The sequence below is a fragment of the Plectropomus leopardus genome, chromosome 18, assembly GCF_026936395.1.
Source record: "Plectropomus leopardus strain MGB_pleo_1.0 chromosome 18, ASM2693639v1, whole genome shotgun sequence".
In the NCBI taxonomy this organism is placed as follows: domain Eukaryota; kingdom Metazoa; phylum Chordata; class Actinopteri; order Perciformes; family Serranidae; genus Plectropomus; species Plectropomus leopardus.
Window position 1 is genome coordinate 24,440,556 of NC_142193.1, and position 8,061 is coordinate 24,448,616.

General features: G+C 37.2%; 1 long non-coding RNA gene across 2 annotated transcripts in view; it reads right to left on the reverse strand.

The window, feature by feature from the left end:
- The window catches only part of LOC148186514 (uncharacterized), a 176,247-nt gene extending 173,540 nt beyond the window's left edge, over nt 1–2,707 (reverse strand). For both annotated transcript variants that reach the window (XR_015774847.1, XR_015774846.1), the window contains exon 1: nt 2,569–2,707. This is a non-coding gene — a long non-coding RNA (uncharacterized LOC148186514). The remainder of the gene's footprint in view (nt 1–2,568) is intronic.
- Nucleotides 2,708–8,061: the final 5,354 nt, after the last annotated feature.

The following is an 8,061-nucleotide window of genomic DNA, read 5'->3' on the forward strand; positions in this document are numbered from 1 at the left end:
GAGGTGTGTTGCCTGTCACTGATTATACACGTGGACACAGTATGTCACTCTTATTGTGACACAGTCAGCTATTTCAACTCTTTATACAGCGGTTTAAAATGTACAGCAATGTTGCTGTTTTGTTTTTTTTTTTTGCGTAATTAATAGTATATGATGGCTCTACTCTACTAGCAAATCAACTTGACTGATTCCAAAAACAAGGATAAAAGGCGATGAGCAACTTAAGAAGAAATAATCTGAAAATTAGCAAGAAATTAGTAAAAAAAAAAAAGTTAATTACCTGTAGATTACCAGAAAAAAAGTAAAAAAACAAAAACAAACAAGGAAATGACCTAGTTTCAAGTTTCTGCACATTTTCCCTATTTTTGAAATAATTTTCTAACATCTGTTTCTCTCCCTCCCTCTTTCGCTTTTTTTTTAAACATCAATTTTCAGGTTGTCCTCTTGTCACCTTTAACCATTTCTTGCAATTTGTTCATTTACATTTCGCCATATTTCTGGGGAGTAATATTAAACTCAGCTCATGTTTTAAAGGTTTGAATACTTGTGTAAGGTGTCTAAATGCAGAACAAGAAAAACTGGTGTTGATCCAGGTTTCAAAGGGTTTGTCAGTCAGTAAGCCAATGAGCACAGTCCATCCCACATTTATGTTATTAACTACAGTTTCTATAAATATCTGCCATGAAAAAGGCCCATTGGACTGCGAAAATCACAAATAACAGGCAACAAAAGAGGTTATGCAAGCATGACGTAACATGGAAAACCAAGCAAACTACTGTAGATTTTCCAACCAGAGTTACTAACCAACCACCACTAGGGGTCACTAAAGCTTCAAAGTCAAGGCCCTCTTGATGTAAAGGACATGTAAGAAAACTCTAAATTTTATACAGTAGATCTATCTCAGCTTTCTTTTCTAATTTCAAGAAAAAAACTAAATAAAACAGCTTATTTGAAAGTTGTGATTATTATTCAAGAATTACTTTTTTTTTTTAATTACTGGATAATTGCACGATGAAGAAGCGAACACGAACTATTTTCAAAGAGCCTTCACTCTGCTCATCCTGCATTACACGATTAAAACAGACAAAGAGCTAATAGATAAATGGCCAAGCATCAGGGAGAAGGAAACACTTATTAGGCAAGTTTGCTTATTAGGCAAGTTTGAGAGTTTTGTGCTGAATCTTAGCTGTTCGTAGGACTACACTCGTCTGGACAGAGACCTCAAATGTTGTACCTGAAATCTTCTGGAGTCAACATTTTGGGAGTAACAGGTCCTAATGCTCCTATTACCACTGAGACCACAACTCCACAACTGCCCTCAACTGCTCCTATATATATCTATCTATCTCTCTCTCTAAATGTGTGTGTGTGTGTGTGTGTGTGTGTGTGTGTACATGCAAACCTTCATACACATATATACACACAAAGCCTCTAATAACATCAGGTAAACTTGCAGAAAATACAACCAAAACATTTGTTTGAAAATAATTATTGTGATCACTATTTTGGCTAAAAGTACATTCTGTTAGTTGTTCTGTACTGCTATTGTTATGCATTGAAGATAATATGAAATATATAAAATGTCACTTTGTTGGGGGTCATCAGCCTACTCAGTGAAAAAGATGGGGTCCCTTAAGGACAAAGGCCAGGAACCACTGCTGTAGCTCTTCTATTTATAAGAGGGGAGGGGGTGGTCAAAACAGGGGAGGTATGTCACATAGGGACTTATGTTTTTTATTTTGGCTTGGGAGAGGAAAAATACAACTTTTTAATGTTGTATTTTGTATTAATTTGAAATACTGTCTGAGCCCGAAAAACTGTAAGCAGGTTTGAAAGGCAATTTTTCTCTAAAAATCACCAAAACCCCACCATTTATCAGCCAGAAACTGATAAAAAATGGATATTATCATTGATGTTTGTTTTGGTAATAAGTCCAATTCTCATGCTGTTTGTTTTTTGAACATTACAAACATATGGCCAGAGCCTATTTATGGTGGAGGGAGGGCCAAGCATTTCCTCCTGTCAGTCAGAGCAGCTCATGATAAAATATTTATAGCTCCAGAGAGGGTAAAGATTAAAATAAATATATAAAATAAAATAAAATGTAAAAAGTCACATCCCAGCCAAGCTTCCTCTCTTTCTGCTAAATAAAGAACAGCCCTTACCAACAACAATGTAACACAAACTTCACAACAATTGTACTACTTACAGTATAGAGCCTAGTACATCTTTTCATTTTCATAACAATGAAAAATAAATTAATTTAGCCATCGCAGGGCAGCTAGTCTAGCTAACTAGTCGCAACGCGTTAACCTTGGTGTAGTGTAGCTAGTTTTTTGCGACCCACTGAAGGCTAACTATCCCTCAAACTGCTGGTTAGCTAACGTCGAAACACCTGCTGACAGGTGAAAGCCTGCACTCCTTATTAAAAGGCTAATATTAGCTGTTAGCTCGACTTTACGTCTAAAAAGTAGCTTCGTTTTTAACGGATTAATTCGTTAGAGTTCAGGCCACAGAGTTTGTTTTACACAAAAATAAACTCCCTGCGGGTCTTTTGACGACACTTACCACTTTTTGAAGCAGTTTCCAGAATCCAAAAAGTCTTATTTTCAGCTCAAACATAGAAATAATCCGTTTACTTCGTCGTCTTGTTACGGTTTTTTGGCAGTTTGTAATTATCGTAACCGCCGTAGTGCGCGGGCCAGTTTGAAATTATGACAACCGGAAGTGACATATCTGCTTGTTTACATTAGGTATGAACTTTTTTTCTTCTTTTTATTTTATTTTATTTTTTCAGCCACTGTTCTGTTTCAATTGAGAAAATAACCATTTGAAACCTGAATTATTTTTTTATAGTCATGGGAAGACAGCAATGAATACTTCGAGGAGAAATGACAGAAAATTAGCAGAAAAAAATAGAGAGGAAATTTAAAAAAAACAAACAAACAAGGAAATTACTTTGAAAAACAAATAAATACGTACAGAACTTTCAATATGAAATTATGGCGATTATATTATATATTATAATATTTCCCAAGCTATTTTTTTTATTTATATATATTTTTCCAAATCTACTAATTTCTTACAAATTGCGGGACATTTCTTGCCTGGTTGCTCTCAACCACTTTCCTCGTGTTTTCAAAATAAATCAAACCAGTTTACGCGAGGTTTAAAAATGTAAAGGTTTTAAATACATGTGAAAGACCAGACAAGACAAGTGATGCTGATCCATGTTTCAAAGGGTTTGTATTGTCAGATGCTGTGAGTTTGGGGATTTGTAATTTTTGCTGCATTGAGAGTTACTGAAGTTTTCTATTCATACATACACACACATATACTCATACATGCAGAGGTATATCACATATCCTATTAATGCAATTCTCTTATATATGTCTTGTGTTTGCCAATTGTGTTGATAGTCATGTTTAACGTTTGTTCTTAAATTTGAACCCCAAAATATTCTTCGTGTTGTCATTATCCATTTACCTAGGCTCTTGGTATTGTTTATTTATACTATGAGCAAATGTATGCATTATTTTTAAGTATTATATTATAGTATTTGGTTTGTTTTTAATATTATATTATATATACATATACAGTATGTACACACTTAAGATTCAAATTTATTGGTTTGACCTGTCAAAAATGTTACTTTTCTGACTTGGATGTATTAGAGAATTGATTAAACCTCTTTTCATTCAATCAATATTGTGAAATTACCATAGATATCTCAAGTTTGGTATTCTGTCCAAACAGCAGTGGCTAAACGTGTGTTCCCACTGTAACATTTAATGAGGCCAGGCCCATAATGACCTGCGCAGAGGAATGGAAATGTCAACCACAGAAGTCAGTGAGCCAAGAAAACTCCAGAGAAATAAAATCAAACAGTCTCGTGTTTTTTAAACCGATGAAAACAACATACGATTTAAGCAGCGCCTCGACAGTTCTGTGCAAATGAGGGCAGCGCTCAGAAATTGGCCTAAATTGAAGCTAGATTGATGGTCTCTCTTGTTGCGGAGAAAATCAATGTTAGAGAGCTGCTATGAAGCATCAGAGATAAATAGACGTGACTGTATCTATTTGTTTGTGGACATATTAATCAGGCCCAGCAGTACATCAAGTCAGAAAATGAATTTCAACCCAGCCGATATGAGATTAGTTAAATAGACAGCTCCACAACTCAGATGGAAGAGGTATTAAACATCACTGGGCTTCAGGTTGTGCACGTCATGGTAAAACAAGGCCTCGACACAGGCTGCACATTTGTACGCGCAAACAATCCCACACAAAGTTTCTCTTGCGGCGCCTCACGCCTCCTAAAAATAATTTAGTGCACACTAATCCAGAGCGCTCCTTTTCAATTAGTGGGAAGGTCAGGATCGTCAGACGGAAGCAAATGAAACACAGGCTTATTTTTTAATGAAGAGACCCACTACAGTGAGGCTCTGCAACCTTGTGTCTGACAGGATTTCCTGATTGTGCTCAAATCCAATTAGAAAAAAGTCATTTCCGTGCAGATTTTTATTGGCTAAGAGATTAGATGGGGAGATGTTATTTGGTGTTGCCGCCTTGTGTTTTATTTGGAACCTACATTCAAAATCTTACGGAGTTGATCAACTATACATTTTTGGAAAATTTGCAGGAGCAGTGTGTAAGTTTTGGGGGAATTTAGCGGCATCTAGTGGTGAGGATTAAAGACTGTAATCAGTTGAAACTTCAGCTGGTTAGAAATCCCTCAGTGTTCTTTGTTCAGGAGATTTTTACAGCGAGCTTAATCCTTCACAGAGGCCTCTTTCTTTCAAAAACAAACCGAACCGGTGATTTAAACAAGTAAAAAATAGTTTTTTAAAAATGTAAAAAATGTGTTTCTCCAACGCTGTGTGGCGTGTCACAGATGGGCCACTATTCCAGCACCTGCAGATGTGAGCTCAACTTTTTTCTCTGAGATCCAGACATTTGGGAGGGTTTTTTCAGCCTGGGCCTAATTATCTGCAGATGTTTCCTATCAAGAACACACAGAACTGGTGATTTACAGTGATTAAAGCAGTTTTACATTGAAAAACTCAGTGTTTGTCTGGGACTTTTAACTGTGGTAGCTGATGTGAAAATGCAAATGGTCCTATCCAGCCCGTTCTCGCTCTGAATTTATCAAATAGAGCCACTCTGTCAGTGCTTTCCGTGTACAAGCGTGACACCAAAAGCCACCTTCCACGTCCAACTGTAACGCAGCAGGATGGCATTAGATGAGAAGCCTCTGTCAGAACTGGTGGCATTGTTGTCGTATGCTGGCGACCATCCAGATGAAACAGGGTGCGTCCACATGCAACGTGCATGGGCGGCGTCACTTGAGAACGCAATTGGACAGAATGCGACACATTGAAGCTTCAGGTAATAACGGTGCCAGTGACCTCGTTATGCAAAGAGCGTGAGTGTGCTTATAGGGCGGTTGGGTGGCTGAGGTGGATGGGGCCCCCAAATGGACTTTTGTGTGGGAGTCCGGAGTTTGCTTCCTGTGTAGGTGTGTGGTTTTTTTCCTTAGACCTTATTGTATGTCTCTTTCGCTGAAGCCTAACCGTTTGTTGACTTTGTTGTTGTGTACGCATAAGGACTGAGCAGCTTCATCCCACCGTGTGCATTTGTTGGCATCACAGTAACAGCATCCTGAGGACAATGTCTAATGCCAATGTCAACTTGTTGTAGAATACTGATGACAGAATTTGTTTTGGGTTTGAAGTCGTTTTGTTATGTAACTAAAATCCAACGTCCCATGCCAACATCATCTTGACCTACAATAGCAAAATTTCATCGTGAGGTAACTTAAATCCAATGTCTGCAAAATGTCATAATGTTAACATCCACACAACTTTAAAGTCAAACGTTAAACATTAAATCGTCAATCTAATTTTAATGCCGACCAAAGTTTAACGTCTGATGCAAGAGTACAACGTCTTTTTTTGAAGTCCAGTAAAGCTGGGTATCAACAATTTCATTGGAGCGACACCATTTTATGACCTCACTGTATAAAATGACCTACTGTCAGGTGTAGGACCAAGTCATGGTTTTGAAAGTCACAAGTCTCAAGTAATTACTGAACTTTAAAGCTAACATTAGCTAATCCTTAGCTTGTTAACTATGTTAATATTACCCTAAGCTAACCATTCTATGTGCAACTTCAAATGTTAAAGTTGAAAGTTTTTGCATCAAGTCAAGAGTCAAGTTGCAAGTCCTTTCGGATTGTTTGAGTGATTGTTTGTGACTTGAGTCCACACCTCTACAATCACTTAAACCTTACAACCACAAACCAAAGAACGAGGGCAATCTGTCGGACCTCCTCACACGTATGTCTTTTCCTCTGATTGTCAAATGTTAACTCTGATAACTGACTTTCCGGTTACTTGAAATCCCGGTGCGTCTCAGGATTATCTTTCAACCTTGGCATCAGAGAAAGGGCACACTGGCATGAAGTGGTGCATGAGTCATTATTTTGCAACCTGTCTACCTTTTGCCATTTATGAGATGTAAATACCCAAAAAACAACACCCCAAATCAGCCCCATGCTGACGATCCTCCTGCCTGCCTCTGGTGCTTCTGGGAAGATGATTCATTACCATGCACATATTCCCAGTGAAGGCTGGGTGTTTATCTGTAACAAGAAGTCTGAGACGATTTCAGCAGCACATTATCGATGCAGCCGTCCTCCTTCCCCTGCTGTGCTCACCAACGAATTAAGAGATCTAGTGTTCCCGGCTGCAGCATTATTCAAAACTTTAAATTGGCTGCTTCTCCAGACTCAAATATCACCCATCAGCCTGCAGCTTATGAGGTAGGTTACAGAGAGAGAGCCATTTCTTCAGGCCGGTTTCTTACACATAATCCTGTTGCTGCACTATGTGTGCTGCTCAGAGAAACCAGAGGATAACAGTGATGATGAGACGTCAGAATGTTGCTATTCTCCTGAGATTTCGTCATGAGTAACCGTTCTGGACGGCGGTTTAATCCACATGATTAACTGTACAATTCCTGAAATGCAAACATAACTCTCATTAAACTGTGCAGCATGTCTGAGATTTAAAACAAGCCCAGGTGTTCAGAGGTAATCTGATTATATTTCAGCTTTCATATTGGAGACATTTTTTAAAATTGGGTTGTTTTAAAAGGATAAATGGCACTTTGAAACGGGATCAGATCACATAATTTGGTCCTGGTTTTGATGTGAATTGTACTGTTTTTTGTGCTGTTTCAAAACTTTTTGGTAGCACTGGGATAACTTTGATTTATCATCATCATCATCATCATCATCATCATCATCATATCCTCATCCCATCAGAAGGCTGGATTCAGGGTGCATTTAGGGCACAAAATGTAATAAATTGTTTAAATTTGTCAAATATATACACATTCATTTATATTTTGCACTACATTTGTTTAACAGTTGCATTTTACCTATTAAGCCTTCAACTCTTTAAACCTAGTGAAAAATGGCTTGATGTCTTTCAAATACAAAATTATGGTAAGAAAGCATGAGCAATTTAAAAAATAATAATAACATTACCTGAAAATAAGCACACAAAAAAACCCACCAAAAAAACCCCAAAACAAACAAAAGAAAATAGTAGGGAAAAAGGAAAGGACCTTAGAAATCCCGTGTTAATGATTATCTAATTATGATTATTAGATTTTTAAAAAAACATTTTCCATATCTTAAAACAAAATTCGAAATCTACTAATTTCTTGCAATTTGTGGGACAGTTCTTGCGAAGTTTCAAAGGGTTAAGCACGGCAAGATGAAAAAAAATATATAAGGATTTTGTCCCCATAAATGTTCCCCAAATAGCTGTTAATATCAAACAAAAATACTTAATTTTTTCTTCAATTAATCACTTTATACTAAGCATCATTCTCTGGTTTGAGGAAAGGGTGAAAAACATACGCCCAGGATATTCATGATCCTCAGAGGATGTATCATAATGACTTCTGGTTTTATCTATAGTGCCACCATGAGGGTCACTTTTTTCTTTTCTTTTTTTGAGTAGAATATTTCGACAACTATTGGACATACTG